The sequence below is a fragment of the Tachypleus tridentatus genome, chromosome 10 (genome assembly GCF_004210375.1).
Source record: "Tachypleus tridentatus isolate NWPU-2018 chromosome 10, ASM421037v1, whole genome shotgun sequence".
Lineage (NCBI taxonomy): Eukaryota > Metazoa > Arthropoda > Merostomata > Xiphosura > Limulidae > Tachypleus > Tachypleus tridentatus.
The window spans coordinates 33,052,489-33,073,706 of record NC_134834.1 but is presented as its reverse complement, the minus strand read 5'-3'; the positions used below and the strand labels follow the sequence as shown (position 1 = coordinate 33,073,706).

The window sequence follows — 21,218 nt, the reverse complement described above, 5'->3', positions numbered from 1 at the left end:
GTAATTTCTTTGCTCAACCTAGTTCTATTGGTAATAATTGCAAATCCTCAGCCACAAACACCAGTAAATAACAAACTTTCTTGTGTGTTTAACAAATAAAATTTAAAAATAATGTTATAGCCTTTAATAGTCTTTAGCTACGTTAAACTTTACTAACGTGGTACGATTTTATACATCGTTATATCACAAACTTCCAAGCTTACTCTCCTCAACAAGTTGTTTTCAAGTCTTCTCACCTTATCACGCTGTAAAGAATCTGCAGATTATATCGTATTCTTCACGCAAAATAACGAGTACAAACAAACTTTCTTAAACAGCCCCTTTTGCTTACTAGCTCTTCGTAACTTAATGCACAAACATTAACAAGACAAACGAATCGTTTTTAGAAGACTCACTATTTCGGCCAGTTGAATAATTGGTAAACAAACGGTAAGCCGATTTAGTAAAGATATTGTACAGAAAAGGTTATAAACAACTCGTTTGAAAGGGCACTTTGTTGTATGTCCAATAAACGCCCGTATGGACCCTTCAAAATGTAGCAAATGTTAAGCATAGCAATGTTTTCATTACAACGTAACCGCAGGCAGTGTCAACTTGTCATCAAAATGCCACAATGCAGAATTTATGGCGGACGACATACGACAGCCTTAGCTGTATTTCTTTCAATAGGCTTAACTCCTACAGCTGCTTTCCACTTTGAAGGTAACGCTCGTCCGCATTTCCGAGAAAAATCGATACCTTTCTCTCTTCTAGCGAGGGTTATTACGTTACATCCACAATACCCAATGGCAACTACGTCCAAACGTAGTTTAACGTGATAAGTGTACGAACACAACCGAGTCAGTGATTCCAAATGTTAGTCTTCCTCAGCTCGACCAACACAGAACACAAAGATCTACGTAGAGATACTTGTTTAACGAAACGGATTACTACTGTTGTTTGTACTGGAACAGCTGAATAAAGTAAACAAGGTGTATCGCTGTAGACATAGGTGTGTGAGAGAAAGAGAAAGCGTTTCTGTAAAAAACATACAAGTAGAACACAGTACTTGTAGTAATGCAGCAAAATATACGAGCCAAAGTTTATGTATTTCAAATTCCCGTCGTTTTTTTGGTGTTTTTTTAAAGAAATACTTCACAAGGACACTTATATTTTCTTTCGGCAGTTTCACTAAATAAAGAAAATAAAGTTAAGTTATCTTAGGAAACAAAGTTAGGGCTTGTAGCCAATCGCTGTTCTGCAAAACTAAAACTTCTAGATTGCTACATAAACATGCGAAGGTTTATTTCATTATAGTGTAATATGTCGCTTGGACCATTATGGAAACACACATGACGTCCGCTTTCAAAATTAGTTTGTTTTTTTAAACTAAATTAAAGGTCACAGAAAAAGTAGTAGCGTTTCCCGTGGCTCAACCACCCCACGGGAAAACACAGTTTAACTCTTTCAATTTGTTAGCGTTGGATATTTACCACGTGCTCTTTTGAGTTTTTTCTTTCACATCTTTTAGTAGGTAATATAAGCTGTATTGATTGATCATATCTATATTCGATATACATCGCTTCCAAAGCGCATGCTATTGGTTAGACAAAAATTGCGATACCGTAATGAGGTTCACCATTAAAACATAAAAGATTAACCGTGGCGTGTGGTGTGTTTTCTTATGGCAAAGCCACATAGGGCTATCTGCTGAGTCCATCGATGGGAATCGAACCCACGATTTTAGCGTTGTAAAACCATAGGCTTACCGCTGTACCAGCAGGGGACTAACCGTAGCGTACAGCAGAGTATATACATATGTTACGTACATCACAAATATAGTCAGTTTCGTGAAACGTTACGCACAAACGGAAATAAAGTTACGTATAATATAACAACAACAAAACTGACTTAGTATACATGACAATAAACAAACTTTTTCACTGCGAAAACAAAAGGAAAGTAGAAAATAACGCTCTAGAACAAATTATCTGATAGTCAATTCTAAAACTGCTTTTATATGGCACCATTTTCTCTGCTAACACGTGTAGATAAACTGGAAGGTTTCAAAGCTAAGTGGTTCGATGTTACTCAGCAAAACGGTTTTTAACTAAAAAATAATATATAGAATTAGAATTATTGTTTAAGGGGTCAGTGGATTTCAATACACAGTTTTCTGTCCAACTTAGACGCTGATGAAAGTCTAAAGTTCAACTGGATTTTCATCTTCTTTTATGCTTCTATAAACTGTGGGAAAATTGTTTTCTCGATACACGAAATGTATTAAATGTGTTCAAAAGATAACAGTTTACTATCTGAATTACGACACATAAATAACATCCGTCTAATGCGAACTCGTCCTGTTACAGTGCTATTTTGTTATTATCGACTGCCCCCCCCCCCGGACTGGACTTACATTACTAAAAACCGGCAGAGCACAGATAGCACATTATGTAGCTTTGTGCTTAATTCCAAATAATCAATCAATCCGTTATCGACTGACAAAACTATACAATGTGTGCTGTCCTTATAAAGTGCATCTGATAATGATACTAGTTTTATTTTACAAATGTTTTATTAAACTTATGAGCTCCTTCAGATAGGTCGTGTTCTAATGAACAGCTGACAATGGCACGAAACATGTTTTACATCCACGTAACACCATAACAACAAAATGAGTTATTTTATGTATTAAAAGTAGAGAACTGTATCCGTTAAGTACCAAGAAAGATGAAACAAATAGAAACAAGAAAATGAAATGTAAACTATACAGAAAATATGTTTTTTTCGATACCTCGCTAGAATGTTATAACGAACAATACATTTTAGTTTGATTTCGTTTGAATTTTCGCACAAAGTTACACGAATTATTTACGCTATCAATCCCTAACTTAACAGTGACAGACTAGATGGAAGGCAGCTAATGATCACCACCCACCGTCAAGTCTTGTGCTACTCTTTTTACCAACGAATAGTGCAACTGAACGTCATTTTATAACGCCCTCATGGCTGAAAGAACGAGCACGTTTAGTGGTACGGGGACTCGAACCTTCAACCCACAGATTGCGAGTCGAGTGCCCTAACCACCCGTCCCTAACCTATTTTGATAATATTTTAAAGTTAATACTACTAGAGAAGTTGACTTTAGTATAACAGTTGTAGCCTATGTAGGTTTTCTTCTGTGGCTAAAACTAACTTCTATCAATTTTAGCTTATTTTTTTCTGTGTTCCAAATTTTCTGCTTATAAGTTAGATTATGAAAATGCATTTCCAGAAAATTATAGATCATAGAGAATTACTTATAACTTATCGATTAATATCATCAAAACAAGTCAAAAAACAAGCTTCCAGACGTTTTACACCTCTTTGGTATTTTTTCATACAAACTAACCCTTTCAATGTCTATTGTAGTTCCTGGTCGTTGGACTACATTTACATCATGCTCCGAAAAAAAAGGGTGTTTCTGATATTCGTACAATGCTACACAAGCGTATTCTTAATTTTAATATGACAAGCTGGAAGGAAAGAAACTTGTCAACAACAACACTTGGGCTACTCTAATCGAACAATGGGATTTGACCGTTACTCTTATAACACACCCATTTTGCAGCAACAGGACGATGGAGCCATGAATCCTCGAATCCAAACTTTCACTTCGCTAACCAATAGGCTACGCCAAGTCAAAATAGAAAGAAGTGTATAAGCAATGACAAAAATATATCAAAATCTTTTTAAATTGTTTTTAAACGTCTTCAACGTTAAAGAATCTACAATCGCTGTATCTTACAATCTCTATACGATATGTATATACTCTAGTGTAAAACTATATAGTCCCAGCGACTCGTAAGCTTTACAAACAATTTGTGGTATGAAAAGTGAAATGGTTGGAAACTACTAGTCTAATTCAGAATACGTTCATTCACCCTAATCTTATATATTGCGAACCGTGGTGTCTGCCCGAACGTTCTTTGTCTCTCGTTCGAAAAGCTGTACACGCAGACGAAGCTCAACATTCATATTTGAAATTACTGGAGAATAGACATGAATAATGCTAATGCAAAATTCTATTTCTTAAGTAGAATATTCTATACTAAATTGTCAGGAATTAAACACACTATCATTAGTATTTTAAAATTACAGAATAAATATGTAAATTAACTGTATACTATAGTTGAGCGACTGTTAGTACAACTCAAATGCTCAATAATTAATATTTTTAAAGTATATTATATGAATTGACAAGTTTTTCTCGTCACTGGGGACGGGTACTTTTGTTTCTCATACATAGTTACTAACTAAGAAATTTCCACTATTTCTGAACATGCAAGTACGTGAGATTACATATATGTAGAAAGTTCATCGACCACAAATGCATGCCTTCAAGTGTATACTTGCTCAGGTGTCGAACGTCTTGTTTTTTCACTCTTTTCAGTACACATAAAATCAAAATCTAACTTAATCATTTGTTTAATTAAAGGTTTTCCGGCGTGTAAACACTGCCGTTTTGAAGTGTTACAATTTGTATAAAGTTGTTACATGACAATTTAGGTTATTAAATTTGCTCTGATATTTTTTGTGACATCGCTGATGGCAAGTTCATTATTTTGGTGGAAATTTGAAAACACTTTACGCGCATTTACCTTCTGCTACAAATATTCAGATTTCAAAACATTATTTGTTTAAGAAAACTGATCGCAAACGCTTGACAATCGGTTTTCCAAAGCGAAAGTAGTTCGACTTCAGTTAAAACTTTGAGTCGATACCAAATATGAAATGTACAGTAACAGATCATTGTACGTGCATCGGTATTTCATCACAAGGTCAGAAAAAATATATTAGTAATGGTGATGATTTTAAACTGATCTGGTTCGTTTAAATAGTACATATTTCTGCATACGAATTTAACAATACTGCCTCTTAAGTGTTAAGGGTTACAAGAGCGTTATGACAAGACACACAAAGAAGTCGAAACCTGCGCTTTGTAGAACTCTCACGAGCTCTGAAATAGACGACACAAGCTTCTGTTATTCCATACCGAGTAGTGTTTATTTCTAGATTCGGAAAACATTAAGATTACACTTTCGACTCATCATAAAACAAAGAAACCTTAGAAGAAAAGGGCGCTGTAATAATTATTTACGGTTACACTTGTTGGAACACTAATGTGTAGGACTTGCATAAAGGCACACTGGTGTACTGACTCGCATAAACACTGTATGATTAACATACAAGCAATTTCAATCGCTATTTTCCTCCAAGTTCTGAATCTTAAACGTTTCACGAATTATCGAAATTAATTTCTGAAGAGCATGATATGCTACAAACTAATAACACACATTTGTGTCATTAATAAAATACCAATAAATCAATAATGCTAGGATTACCTTTTTTTTTCTATGATGGTAACACGATTTAAAATGAATGCTAGTACTTTGGTCAAATTTTAGGCGTCATCATCGAATTTTATAAGATAATGAAAAAAAGGAATGTATCAAAACAAGAAGGAACTTTTTATTTGTATTCAATCTTTACCGTCATTACGAAGAAGAGCAATTATTGTTCTATATCAAAAACTTTAAATAAATATGGACGAACAGCACTAGCATATCTTGGCAACACGGGAAAACCCAGCTAAGTCACGTGATAATTGACGTATCACTCGATCAATACAATTTTCAGCCTCTACACGTCAAACCTTCCAAAAAACATCCCAAAGAAATATCGATAGTAACGCAAAATCTCGCAAGTAAACATTAATTTCAAAAAATACCATTGAAATTATTCAATCAACGGACGATATTCAATCTTTCTAACAAACTGTTTTGAACTTAGCATGATACAGGTAAAAGATTCTTAAATTAAGTCCAACTTCACCCCAACTATTCAAAAGAATACACTGTGTGAAAGTAAGTGCTACACTAGCGATGTGACATAACACAGTTAAAAGTTCAATAATAATATATATTTGATAAAGACCGTTAACTATGCTGTAAAACATATGAAACTAAGCCATGGAATTTCGGCTCGTATTCTGTTGCTGAATTAATGCAGTCTGAAATCGAAACGAGAGCCAATCAGTTCCTGTAGAAATATGGTTGTTGGCAACTTCCAACCTATGTTAACATATGACTAGAAACTGAGCTTTATAAATCTACCATTATAAGGCGTTATGAATTGCTACATTTTCCCATAAGCTAAAGAGTTATTACGAATATTGAGAAACTAAAGTTCACAATGAACTTAATAATCTTTAGAACATGACCACAGATAGCGCAGCTATAAACATTAGAGAACATTCTGGATATTGCGTGGTAAAAGTTGAAAAAAAATTCCACAAATTCGTAGTTTATCAAAGAGAATAAGGCTGTTTCTATTACTTACTGAAAAATTTTCCCAGCATTTTAACTACGTTTGTTACAGAAACTAATACAGAAAGAACATGAAATAAAAGTAGTGATTACCGGAACCAGAAAGCCTCAAAATAATCAATTACATATGATCTTTCAAAAGTAATATGATGTCATCCAACATTTAATGAAGTTTCTATATCTATTTTTGTTTGAGCTATTACAGCATTCGACTACTTTAATATATTTTTTTATTTTGACCTGGTCAATATGGGGGTAAAACAGGAGTGTACCCAGCATCATAGAGTGGGGGGATCTTTTTCCAGGAAAAATGTGGACCCTTTCTTTGAACCAAAGAGAAAATAATTTATGATTTACAAAAAAGTTTAGCGTTTGTGTAAAAAACCAAAACAGAGTAAATCTATTACACTTTTTATGATATTGAGCCCTTCCCAGACTACGCCTCTCGGGTAATGATGGGGGCTTTCAGTTTTCTACAAATCCTACATACATTAAGTTCATTATGACGCGTAACTAGAACTTTTTTTTTATCAACACGCGTATTTTATGAAGATTATGTAACCACATTACATTATTTCATTAAATGTACCATTTCAAAAATAATAACTTAAATTATTTTATAAAAAGTATAATTCACTCATTCTCCGTAAAAGTTGTATAAAAATATCCATTATTGCCAAGTACGACTGTTTCATATGCTGGTAATTAATGTTGTTGTTTTTTTATAAATTTCGCGCAAAGCTACTCGAGGGTTATCTGCGCTAGCCGTCCCTAATTTAGCAGTGTAAGACTAGAGGGAAGGCAGATAGTCATCACCACCCATCGCCAACTCTTTTACCAACGAAGAGTGGGATTGACTATAACATTATAACGCCTCCACGGCTAAAAGGGTGAGCACGTTTGATACGACGGGGATTCGAACCCGCGACCCTTAGATTACGAGTCAAACGCCCTAACCCACCTGGCCATGCCAGGTAATTAATGACAAATGTTTTAAACTTTGGCTCAATTAAGTTCCAACTGATAAATGCCTGCGTCTTTGAATTAGGTTATTAGTGCGCGTTACACTTCAGTAACAACTACGTGATCTGGCCATTTCTTTCTGACAGGAAAACAAAACAAAAGAATGAAAATAGGAATCAGAATCACGGACCTGAACCACACCTTTCTGCGCACATTATCTGCTTGGTCATCATGGTGAACAGGAAACAACTGTCCAGTGATTTAAAAAACCGAATTATTGTAAAATACAAGTCTCGTGTGTCTCTTTCCGGTATTGCTACATGTGCCGAACATAATGGGCCGAAATCTACTGTTCAAAGCATAATTGCCAAGTTTAAGCTTACAGGATCAACTGCTAACCTCCCTCGTTCCGGACGCTTCACCAAAATTCCAGAGAGAACCAAGATGGAGGTTCTCAGAGAAGTTAGTAGGAACCCTCGTTTAACACGTAGTGACATACAGAAACTGGTAAGGGAAACTGGGGTTGAAGTAAGCACCTCAACAGTTACGAACATGTTACGCTCTTCTGGGTTCAAAGCATGCCGTCCTCGTGGAACTCCATATTTAAAGCCTGTTCATTTAGGAGCACGATTGAGGTATGCAAGAAAGCATGTAGATAAACCCTTTACCTATTGGAAGAGTATTCTTTGGTCAGACGAGACTAAAATCGAGCTTTTCGGTCACAATGATGTTCGCTATATTTTCTGTAAGAAGGGGAAACGAAATTTTCCAAAGAACACCGTCCCTACAGTTAAACATGGGGGTGGCTCTATCATGCTATGGGATTCCTTCAGCTCTTCTGGTGTAGGCAGCCATCAACCTGAAAAAAGAAGAGTACGTTGATATATTAGGCACTTATATCAAGAATGATACTTGGAACTTGCGGCTTGGGCGTCGTTGGATCTTCCAGCACGAAAATGACCCTAAGCACACATCGAAATATGTGCAATCCTGGTTGCAGAGGAACCATATAAGCGTTCTGGAGTAGCTATCACAGTCACCCGATCTCAACCCAATTGAAAACGTTTGGCATGAGTTAAAGACCATAGTTCATCAGCGTCATCCGAAAAACTTCCAAGAGTTGGAGGCCTTCTGTAAAGAAGAATGGAAGAAAATACCAGTCGAGTACCGTCAAACGATCATGGAGGACTATGAGGAGACATTGCGCCAAGTAATTCACCTGAAAGGCTACACAACTGACCATTAAAGTAGACGCACGAACACTTTCTGCCCCTCCTATGTTTGGTTATTTGTTTATAAACAGTTTATTTGTCGTTTAATTTACATAAAAAATATGTAAATGTGTTAGTATAATATTTATAATATCTATACTTTCATCATCCTAATCGTGATACTTTTTAAGTTATGAGGAAAAAACTACTCACGACGCAGGGGTACGAACACTTTCTGTCGTAACTGTAACGTAGCACTGACTGTTCTTCAACGTTATTACGAACTGAATTTCTGACCCTTCGATCCGTACTAACAGAAGCGATCCTTACCAAACCACCATGCTTTGCAAACCTGTACTATACAAATGTACAGTGAAAGTTATAGTATAAACACTGCTAGCCTAAATCTTATAAACGTTACGTTTCTCTAACTCTTAAATTCGTATAGAAGTTGCCGTACTATATCGCCATTGAAGATTTCTTTTGAGCAACCTTTATCCATGATTGCTTAACTTCAACAGAATTGCTATAGTAAATGCATCCATAACGTTTGTATTTCGTGCAAATATCATTCTTCCAACTGTTGAGATTGGGATAAACACAACTCCCAAACGCTCGCTCTACCAGTGTCTAGTATTGATTAGTTTAGCACTGAAAACAGGTTTTCTGTCGGTAAATTACTTTGCAAAAGGCAATGAACTTTCACCAAAATTTTGACATAAACGAGAACAATTCGCTTCCAAGGGAAGATTTATTTGCAAGTGGTGAACCAACGAATCTAAAATTTTATTCTTCCGAGCTCTAATAACAGGTTATCGTTGAAAAGCAGTTTTCAGTTATTTTTTTTGTCGTTTGCCGGATGCTGAGATAACTAAAAAAGGTCACTGGCTTAGTTTATTTGGAATTTCGCACAAAAGTACACAAGGGCCATCTGCGCTAGTCATCTCTAAATTAGCAGTGGAAGACTAGAAGAAAGGCAGCTAGTCATCACCACCCACCGTCAACTCTTGGGCTACTCTTTTAATAACGAATAGTGCGATTGACTATCACATTATAACGCTCCCACGGCTTAAAAGGCAAGCATGTTTGGTGGTACGGGGATTCAAACCCGTGATATTCAAATTGCGAGTCCAGTACCCTAACCACCTCGCTATGCCAGGCCAAAATGTCAAATATCTATTTTTTTAACCAAATGCTACACAACAGGCTATCCGCCCTCTGTTCACTAAGGGGTGAATCGAACTCCAGATTCTAGCTTTGACGTCCGCAAACTTAGCTTAGCGTTGACCCACTGAGGACCATATTGGTTCATGAAAACAGGTAACTTCATTTTGATTCAATACTTTTATCTATTTCCAAAGGAAAAAAATAAAAGAAAAGAAAGCAGATTTTCATTCCAGTGTGCTATAAAGAGAAAGAAAGAAAGCAGAGGCAAATCTGTGATAATTACATTCAAAATATAACAGCGAATTTACCAAACTCATGAAATTAAAGGGTTTTAATGATTCTTTACAATAATCTATCTCACGACACTATATGTACATAATTAGTCTGGTATATTAGATTAACCTGCTTTGATCACAAGTTACTGATAATACATAAACCAGTATTTGACAAAACATTGTGTGATCGATTGTGACCGAAGCGACGGGCGGGTTCGTCAACTTACAGAACTTACGACTGCACCATTGCAGTGGCGGCGGTTTGAGTGTGCTAACAAGGTCATCGTACAGTAATGTGGGTCAAGGCAAAAATGTCATGTTCAAACTATCATGCTTAGTTGGTGATAACGAAGTTAACCGCTGCGGTTGTTGTTTATTTGCTTTCTCTCAGAACACCGAAGGAATCGGTGTTTAATACAGGAAATAAAACCTTTTGTACATGGTTATGCTGTGAGGACCTTTTCTGAGACGGCGAAGCATAATTATAATTAATTATACTTGCCATACGACATTAATACTAGACCTACTATATAATAAAAGGTTGTGTTAACACAGTATTTTTAACTAGTCCCTTTGATATTTTCAATAATTAGAAATGTGCAAAATAACAGTACACTTGCAACATCATGTTCTTCATATCCATTACTGTCATCACCTGTGCAGTCTTACAAAATACAACAGGCCTATTATTAATGCCTTTTGTACGATTACTTTATAAGCTTAAAACACACAGGAAAAATGCTGTCTATTAAGCGTATAATATATATTACGTTTACATTTAATCTCTAAACACTGGAAGTTCAATCTTACTCCCCATATATATATATACATTTTACTTTTCTGCATGTCAGTCATGTGAACAACATAGGCAAGAAGAACGCGACTGAAATATGTTTTGTGAACAATAAAAAAAATAACTTACCCACGTGTACCTTTAGAGAAATACTGGCGTGCTTCTTACATAAGTTGCATATACCAGTTTTTAGATATATGCAGGTTTTTTTTTTTCTCAGAACTCTACATCACAAAAAAAACAACGAAGTGCATTCTTTCTACATCACAAAGCGAAACGAAGTAACTAATGAAAGCTTCTGTGCTTCACAATTGTTTTCCTCAAACCCATTACCTCCAATCGGAATCGCAAAAAATGTATGAACTTGCACGATCAGAGACTGAAGCACGTGCGAAACTGCCCAATCAAAGTCAAGAGTGGGATCCAGATCACGAGCGTTTGGACTGTGATGACTCATTCTACTCTGGAATGCTGCTGAAAACAAGCCTTCACGTGTGACGCACGCGAGGCGAGAAGCCACATACACATATTAAAAAATAAACCAAATTCATGTGGTGTCGATTTCATATATGATTTTCGCGAAGAAAAGGTTTTCTACAAAAATCTTACATCTGTGATAACAGGCAGAAACGCTAAAATATATATATGCTGACAACAAATTGGTATAAAACGGGCCTATTTTGTTCACAGTTAATCAGGTATAACTCACAAATAGAGTACACAGCAAAATTATTTAAAACATTTGTTTCAGAGGTTTTTAATTAATCACAAAGCTACACAATGGGCTATACGCACTGTACACACCATGAATATCCAAACCCGGATTTTAGGGTTTTAAGACTTTCCACTGGTCCATACGAAAGTCGGTGAATATATTATTTTTAATAAAAGAGAAAGCAACACATTTGACGTGTTTTAATTTCTACCATAACAAAGTTATGAAAAAAATCATCCCAAGCTCAAAGGTGGGTCAGAGTAAATTCTACGAACTTAAAGTGCAAAATTTCGGGGTTCGATTCCCCGCGATAAACAACGTGTAGCTTTGCACTATAAGAACAAAAACTTCACAACGTAACAGGAGATGGCTTACAATTAAAAATTATTTTTATAAACACTTAAATACAAACGAGTTTCACAATGTAAAATCCTTTAATCCCCTACAAGAAAAGTTATCAAATAACTCATTTAACGCCAATTAAAATTTGCTCTTGGTAATATCTGTAACGGATTTACCGTTATACGTTTATTTTAATACCTACATGTGTTTCAGTTTGATGCTTTTGACATATGTTATCTACATTTGTGGAAGATTCAACAATTGTTGAGTAAGAATCAACAATATTTATTCTACGAAAACTAGCGTGTTTTCGAACATTGTTGAAAGTTTGAGAATCTCGCGTGATTGGTATACAAACCAACGCTCCAAGAGACAATCATTATTATTGTTTGTCAGCTACAGACAGTATACTATAAGCCTCGGAAGTTATAGTTGTGATTAACGCTTATTAATTGGAAAACTACAGAATCTAAGCATGAACATTTATAGATTTTGAACATTACAAATGGTTAAACATCAGTGAATGATTTCGAACGTTATTATTTCTGTGCGAACATTAAATACCTTCACCAGAAAAGTCGGCTTGGCAAGAAAAAGTAACGTTAGCTTCGACGAAGCGTAACAACATCAACTTGAAATTAATAAGCTCGTCGCGGACTTTGATCGTCGATAAAATATTCAGTTCTGTACCGGATATAACATTCAGTGTTCTCTATAAATTTGTAAAACTGTTGTATACAAGTTATTACGTGTAATAACATTTATTTCAAATTGTAATGTTTATATATTGAAATATATTTGTGTTTAGAAAGAAAATTGTTTGTATCAATCTTGTAGAAAAATATAAATGTAATACATATTGACACTTATCTACTTTTTAAATTCCCGGATATTCGAAATAGTAACATAATAAATCGGAGACTCGTCCGATATAAATTATAATACGTAACGTACCCCTCTGGGAACTGTTCGGTTTACCCATTATCCATAACTCATTTAAATTCGTATGTGTATAGCCTCAAAATCTTGTTGCATATAAATCTATTTGAGACTGTAACCATGACAGCTTCAAAGTCCTGTTGTCAGGATATCAACAGTATATTATACGTATTCTAGAGTATTCACGTGACTGCGAGCCAAAGCCTTGTGCAGTCATATAGGTACGAGTAAGTTCACTACAGAAGTAGGTTTGTACTATATAGGACAACTACCTGAATAGGACGGTGAGTAATCAGTAACTCCCCCCTCCACACACATGGACCCTACTGAGTTAAGAACAAGATCCCGTTGTTACAGGTCGTTTTGTCATCAGGTGTTTCACCCTAGCAGGTTATGGAACCTGTACCTAAGAATTTAATTTGCATCTATTTTGTACCACAAGGTTTGGTTTGTTTTGAATTTTGCGCGAAGCTACACGAGAGCTATCTGCGCTAGCCGTCCCTAATTTTACAGTGTAAGACTAGAGGGAAGGCAGCTAGTCATCACCACCCACCGCCAACTATTGGGCTATTCTTTTACCAACGAATAGTGGGATTGACCGACACATTTTAACGCCCCGACAACTGAAAGGGCGAGCATGTCTTGTGTAACGGGAATTCGAACTCGCAACCCTCAGATTACGAGTCAAGTGCCTTATCCACCAGGTCATATACTACAAGACTACCTACTATTTAAAGTCGTAACTTTAAAGTTAAAACTTAATATCAGATTGTCGGGTTTTCATCAAAGAGTTTAAGGCAGAAGCTTAAATCAAATTTAATCACCTAAATTACGATTAAAAGTTTAGTAACTGTTTGGTGACTGTCCAATCTGGGCTTAGTCTTAAGGATTAGAAGCCTAGCTTAAGTAAGCTACTGAACTTTTACTACCAACTTAGGCAGTCGAAATTTGTTTACAATTTAAAGTCGTTGTCGAACACATCAAGCAAGTCGTGGTCGTAAACCTCCAATTACTTAATAACGGTGACTCTCGCATATCAAATTACATAAAAATATATACACTTACTGAGAAAACAGAATTTCTCTTTCTGTACTTTCGTCTCATGACTGCTATGCCACAATAGATACTATACAAATTGCATACTACACAATATACACTGGTTCAGTAACTAAATAACACTGAAACATCACATCTTATAGATGTCGAATAACTTAATATGGTGCACACGTTTCAAAAGCGTGACACTAACAATATTTCACTAAATATTAATCACAGAGAAAGTCGGTTAAGTGCTTTTCCCCGCTAAAATATTGTCTACGTTTCACGGAAAATCCCTTCATGGTTTCGGTAATTTCTTGCCTAAATTAGAAAACGTCATCCGGTTTCTGATTTTAGTTTGTTTGTTTTTTTACTATTTTTTTTCACTTGTTCACATTTCATCAATAACGGTTATGGTTCCCAATACTATACTAAAGTAATACAGTGACTTACTATATTGCCGACACAACCTAAGTCAGTATGGCGTTCCGTTCTAGATTCCATCTTTACTGATAGGTTTATATACGCCTGACGTTAAAAAGAGAAATGAATGAACTCCATGTTCGTCTTTCAGTGGCATCGTTGTTTTTATAATGTAAACTATCTATGTGATAGTATTAAACCATGTACTTTTTTAATGAAAACAACAATAGTTGAATTACTTTTTTCATATAAGTAACAAATTTCGTCTCCTTTGGTTTATGAATAATCAAACGTGTACTCATACCGTTAACTCAATATTTCCTCAATTTGAATGTTATTTCAACTTTCTGGACACGGGCAGCTCACACTGCGCATGTCACGATTTTTTTTAAAGTTAAATTCAAAATTTAATTGAACTACTGTAGTATCAATGTGTATCAATAAAGAACATCAAAACACAATTAATATATTAAATGTTGATTACGGTTTCTTCACGCTAGTTTGCTCTGAATGACCCATTTTAGGTACTATTACTAACCCTAGCTGATGTCTTGTATTTAACATAAATTACAGGTTTATAGAACACGAGTCGTTAAGACAAGTTTAATGTTCACAGCCTTCAGTCTTGTTGCTTGATGGAGATAAAACCAGAAAGTGTAACTCCTATCACGTCCTGTGTTTTACAAGATCTCAGTAAATATCGGTGTTTAACAAACTCATAATTAAACAGACTCGTGTTCTACCTTACTGAACCTTCCACCCACAAATCCAGAAAATATATAGATAATGAGTGTCTTCATAACATTATTTTTTACGCTCCTAAACCCAGACAATATGGATACCACGCACCTTTCCTGCGACTCCCAGTTTGGGAACCCCTGACTTACAACCTTAACCTTTATTTTGGACGGGGAAAGGAGAATTTTAATAATATAATTTTATTTAAATCAGTGATTATCACAAAAATGGAGTTATTCATTTTTCTGAACTTAAATTATATTTGTCGGTTGTTTTGTTTTTCCTTATAAATATTGTTTGATATTTTCCACCTGATTGGTACGCGCCAAATAGTCAGGTCAGAGAACCCTCAGATTCAAGCCGTCTTTTCTAATTTAGAACGGACTATCTAACATACAACCATACAACCGCACGTATTACGCGGTTACTCTTAAACAGCAATACTGAATATCACACTAACGCCACGCCCCAAATCTGAAAGTGCGAGGCACGCTCAGTGGTACATTGCAGTTGAAACCTTCAGATCAGAAGTGTGGCACACTAATCAACTAGCCACGCCCGATACTTCCACTTAAATCATTTGAGAAGATACAAGTCGGTAAACATGAACTTCGAACCAATTATCTGTATTAGTGAAACTAATACACAAGTTTTACATCTCTCACACTGGAACTAATTTGGAGCTAAAAATCATAATATTCAAACTTCGAAACACTAGTTACATTTACATTACTAGCAATATCCTTACTAGTTTGTACTAAAATGCTATCCCCGTTACACCAAACACGTTCGCCCTTTCAACCGTGGGGTCGTTATAATGTTACAATCAATCCCACTATTCGTTGGTAAAAGAGTAGCCCAACAGTTGGCGGTGGGTGGTGATGACTACCTGCCTTCCCTCTAGTCTTACACTGTTAAATTAGAGACGGCTAACGCAGATAGCCCTCGTGTAGCTTTGCGCGAAATTCAAACCAAGCCAAACCAAATTAAAATACGATGAAATATAGCGATTAAATATGATAATACTGTAATTCTACGCTCTTTTGTTTTAGTATAAACCAAGCTCACTAAATAAAATAATATGTACAGTTTTTACTCGATAAGCCAAACAAACAAGACGTTAGTCTTATAATTACTTTTTTAGACTGCATCTTCAAACCAGATACTTTCTCCAATTTCAAACTGAAAATGGTGTACAAGATATTCTCCTCCGAGTACAGTAATGATGCTAGTGTTTATTCATAGGACATCTGTGAAGAAAATATCATACGTTTCGTGACAAAACATTAAATGAAATAAGAAAAATAGTTTATCGTTTGAGAAACAACTCACAATTATTTTACACTACTAAAGGATATGGAATAAAAACAAACACCGAACTTTAATAAATACATTTTTGGGCTTCATTAAACACAACATTAAAACAGTTTGCAAATCAATTAGATTACTAAGTAAAACAACAGAACAAGAAAATCGTGAATAGCCTGAAAAAGTGAAGATGTGTAATTTTCTTACTTGAATGGATACATTCCTTGAACTTTATTAAAGGATAATATTAAAACAATTTGTCTAAAAAATCGATTATAACTAATCCTAAGTTAAGTGGATATGACACTATTGTGTTCGCGGACCACCAAATTTCTGTATATATATATTTTATATCGGCAAACTACAAAAAATTGTCCTACATTTATGAAACCTTTCCACAGACTCTGAAGGGAACCCGCAAACCATTGCTGTACATTACATTGCAACCACTACATATTACAAATAGCGTGTGTATAATAGCTTCACTATATTCGTTACCTAACGTGCACATTATATGACCGTTTTGTAATAAATTTTCATGTTATCCATCTGTCTACAAAATTAAGTTTGTGACAATTTGGAACCTTCCCTCTATATACAACATCAACCAGGTAGCGTCATAAAGACTGGAAAACACAGATGAAACAGGCTTAGCGGCGTCAAGGTTTCCCTCAAAATAACAAAAACCATAATTCCACCTGCGTCGAATATGTGGCAGGTAGGTTCCAGACTGGCGGTAAAGTTCCATTACACGGTTGCCAGTGACGCTATCATGCGAAGAAACACTGTAAATGACCACATTTCTTCTCTCGAAACTTCAAAAACATTATTTATTTGCAAATACGCACTGAATGACAAGTTTGTCTAGAAAACAATTTTGGTATATAATTTTAAGGTCAAACTCGGTAAACGCAAACTTTCTGTAACAATTTATTTGGTTTAAAAGACCAAAAAAAACATTTCTTATGTGTTAAACTATCTTAGGCGAGGCCTATGATATAATAAAAACTAGTAACTAATGACGTTTCTACTGCATATTTTAGTAATAGTTTTTACTGTAATAACCTCTCAGAAACAAACTATTTGAAAGTGTAGTTTAGAAGCCACCTGTCGTTGATTAAGAGGTTGAACATCACGCAATGACTCGCACGAGAAAGAATTCATATTCCGGCTCACAAACCGTGCGCGTTCATGTGTATAGGGATAACTATTTATATATTATCACCATAAACCACTTTTTCTTTACGTCTCCACGATAAAATTGGAATGTGGTTATCATAAAGGGCATTGGTTTTTATAAAGATCCGTAAGTTACCATATCAACATGGCTGTATGAACATCGTTTTGGTTATACTGCTTCAATACCTAAAATTAAAATAGTTAAGTATAAAAACAATGCCGTTTGAGACACACATTTCCTTTCTATACTTAAGTTAAAATAATTCAAATAATTCGAAGTCCTGGAACTTAAGAATATACTATACGTGAATAATAAATAGCCAAAGTGACACGTGATATAAGTCGCGTTCGGGAACAAAATCACGTTTAACAATCTGTTGAGAGTACTGTTAATACAGTTTAAAATAAGGAATACTGTATATTTTTAAATGTCTATTCTCAACACCATCGAAGAATAATTTGTAACTGACTTTTCCTTCCTATGTAATTTTGTTCTTAAATAAAGACAGTTAATACAGCGCAAATTAATATTCTTTAATTATTAAACACTAAAACTTCACAAAAACGACTCCCAGTTTCATTTTCATGAGAAATACCAATGATTTGCTTGTTTTAAATTTCGTGCAAAGCTATATTTGCGCCAGCCATCCCTGATGTAGCAGGAAAAGCAGCTAGTCATCACCACCCACCGAACTTATAATTTAAGGCCGATGTGAAAGTCTTCAAGAAGTAATAGCATCAAAATCATATTTCTTATTTACACTGGTTATTCGATGTTAAGAATTAGTATACAAGAGAATTAAGAAAAAAGAAGCACAACAATAATAAATAAAAACAATTACCTCTCTACAGTCGGTATTTTGAAACAAGGAGAGCGCCACGCATTTTCTTATAAGCGTACTGGCGAACGTGTTCCAACAGGACTTCATAATTTGAGGTAGAAGAACCTCTGTTTTTACCAATGCCGAAGTCCTCTTGAATGAGTGAAATCGTACGTATATTGCATGTATTTTGTTCCAAGTACGGCGGCTGCTTCTCTCGTTGCTTTTGAAAAGCTATGCACGCAGGTAAAGCTCAACATTCACATTTGAAAGGACGGGAGAATAAATAACTATTACAAAATGTTATTTCGTAAGCAGGATATTCTACATGAATTGTTAGGAATTAAACACACTATCAGTCACATTTCAAAACGTGACATGACTTAAAGAATAAAAACGTAGATTTACTGTTGCTATAGTTGAGCGAATGTTAGCAAGACTGAAATGCTCAACAATTAATTTTCGCTGTGGGTGGTATAAGTAAACTCAGCTTTAATTCTGAATGAATCCAAGAGTCCAATACAATTACCTTTTTAAAATCCTAGAAATAATTTATATTAATAAATTAACTGTAACTTTTCCCGTCACTAGGGTACTTTTGCTTTTCATTTATAACTCATTATCTCAAAAGAGGGCCGAAAGCTGCTTGGAGGGGTCACTTTTTTAACCACTCGCACTGTATAATAGTGTGTTGTCTGTCAGTCATTCAGTACACACTAAAATTATATTAAATAATGGACGCTTAACATTGCATTTTGTCATTACGTCAATAAAATGTGCACATGCCACAAATAACGTGAATAATTTTGCTTAATTTTGGTTTTATTTACTCTTGAAACAGAACACTTTCGGGGACCCTTTGGACGTACATCTAATCTTTATTATGGTACTGCAACTCTACTCTGGCGGACCATTTGTAATTCCTTATTTAGCAATTCAAATTTCTTATAAGATGAAGCAAAATTATCCAATAGGTAGATGTAAGTAAAATCATTATTTGAAAAACTAACAACCATATCACAATAACAATAATCACTGCTGTTTAATTATATAGTTTCTCCAAGCCTTAAAATGTAACATATTTGTAAAAACAATCCAGATTTATAAAAATGTACTTATGAACTGGAAAATACGGCTTATTAATAACTTTTCATAAAGAATTAAGCCTTTAAAAACTGTTTTATTTTTATGTGAAAACAATATACATTACAGTTTATGGTAAATTTGAATAAGCTTTCGAAATGAGATTCGATTCTTTTTTCGTTGTCATCGATATTACTTACAGTGCCTCGGTAGTAAAAAAATAATACTCATATCTGAAAAATATATTTTTAAATATATAACAATAACGTTTCATTTTATAACTATTTATCACTTTGTGTCTTTTTATATCAAAGTCTTGGGGTCAATGAACTAACAGTTGTTTCTAAAAGTAAGATGTAAATATGCACTTTAGCGAAAGTACGTCAACGAAAGATGACGCAGCGTAGTCCTGAAACCAAATTATTAAAGTGCATTACCTCCATAGGAACTTTTCGCTGTAAAAGTTACTTATACATTTGATAAAATTATTTCAAGCTACAGAATATAATGTTATATAACATAAAGTTCATAATAAATGTTCCCATTCTTCGATACTGAAATCCTAGTTATCAATTACTAACGAGTAAATGGAAAAATATGCTTTGTATTACAAATATAACTCCCGTAATAATTCTATTTCATATAAAAAAGATACTTTATATATTAATGCAAACATTATAATAATTAGTTACTTAGGAGGTATTCTAACATTCTAATTCCCATTTATTACAGACCCCACATTAATATTTTTGCGGTTGACTTTTATTACAATACTATTACTACCACTCCTAACTACGTACTACTACTACTAGGCGATATACGATAGTATATTATTATAACTACAGAGTACTAGTGCTGGTAGTAACTGTGTTACGTTACTAAATACTTGTGAAATACATTTGTCAATAGTTAATTATCCAATAAAGGCAAATTTCGCCACATTTTTACTTAAAATATCTCTGTTTTAAGTACATCATTTTAATAACTTTTGAATATCTGATTTTTGCTTCTTAGTTTCAACTTGAATTTTTCAAGTTCTACTTTATCCGTGCTAGCTTTTTCATACAATATCAGTTAACACTAACGGAACCGCAACTCCGCTTGTTATCTACTGTACTGATTGTTTACTATTTAAGAAATCTCTCACTAATTTAGAAAATTATAACATTACAAACACAGAAACCATCAAAATGTTTATTCTCTATCGTAAGATATGTTTTACTCACTCATTACTTTAGGAAAATGTCCCCCTGCCATGCATGTGTACGAGAAAACACAAGTGTCCAACCCTATTCACAACACGAGACGTTCGATAACAGCTTCATACACGTATCAATGTCCACATTAAAAGGTCTCAAGCTTATCGTCAACAAAATTTTATACTTAAAATACAAATATTGAAAGTGTACTAAAAGATAACATACTGTAAAAACCTTCTAACAAATAAAAGAACTAATAGTTCAGAATCTTCAACCTGCTACCTCCATTGCTGCAATATCTAGTAATATCGCGCGATTGTGACGTACTGTTACGTCAATCACCGCAACGTTTTAAACAGTTGTGGTACTAGATGGCAGCACAATCAACTCGCTTCAAGACAAGAATTGTTGTTTTAGCGCAAAGCCGCCAGAACGAACTATCTGCACCCTGTACGCGGGATTTTAGCTTCGTAAATCTGTAAAACTATCATTAACCATTCGGGAGACTTTTCAGCAAAGTATGTTTTTGTCTGTATAAAATGGTTACTTTTTAAATTAGTAAAGCAATGCATGAAAAATGTATTTTTAATTTTATGATTATAACATAATATTCTGAAACATAGAAGTAAAATTATGCTACATCAAATGATAGAGAACTCTATTGTTTCCCTTCCAGG

The 21,218-nt window shown here is 34.7% G+C and overlaps 1 protein-coding gene across 7 annotated transcripts in view; it reads right to left on the bottom strand.

Moving 5' to 3' along the window:
- The window catches only part of LOC143229020 (mitogen-activated protein kinase kinase kinase 13-like), a 50,338-nt gene extending 29,468 nt beyond the window's left edge, over positions 1-20,870 (bottom strand). Inside the window, exons 1-2 of one of the 7 annotated variants that reach the window (XM_076460660.1) lie at positions 20,569-20,857; positions 16,088-16,201 (exon numbers count right to left, since the gene is read on the bottom strand). The gene's annotated coding sequence lies outside the window, so the exon portion shown is untranslated. Of the gene's footprint in view, positions 1-236; positions 4,248-10,885; positions 11,076-16,087; positions 16,202-18,280; positions 18,519-20,568 lie in introns of those variants that run through there. The other 6 variants (XM_076460662.1, XM_076460665.1, XM_076460659.1 and 3 more) reach the window with 6 other exon arrangements.
- Between the last annotated feature and the right edge of the window lie 348 nt (positions 20,871-21,218).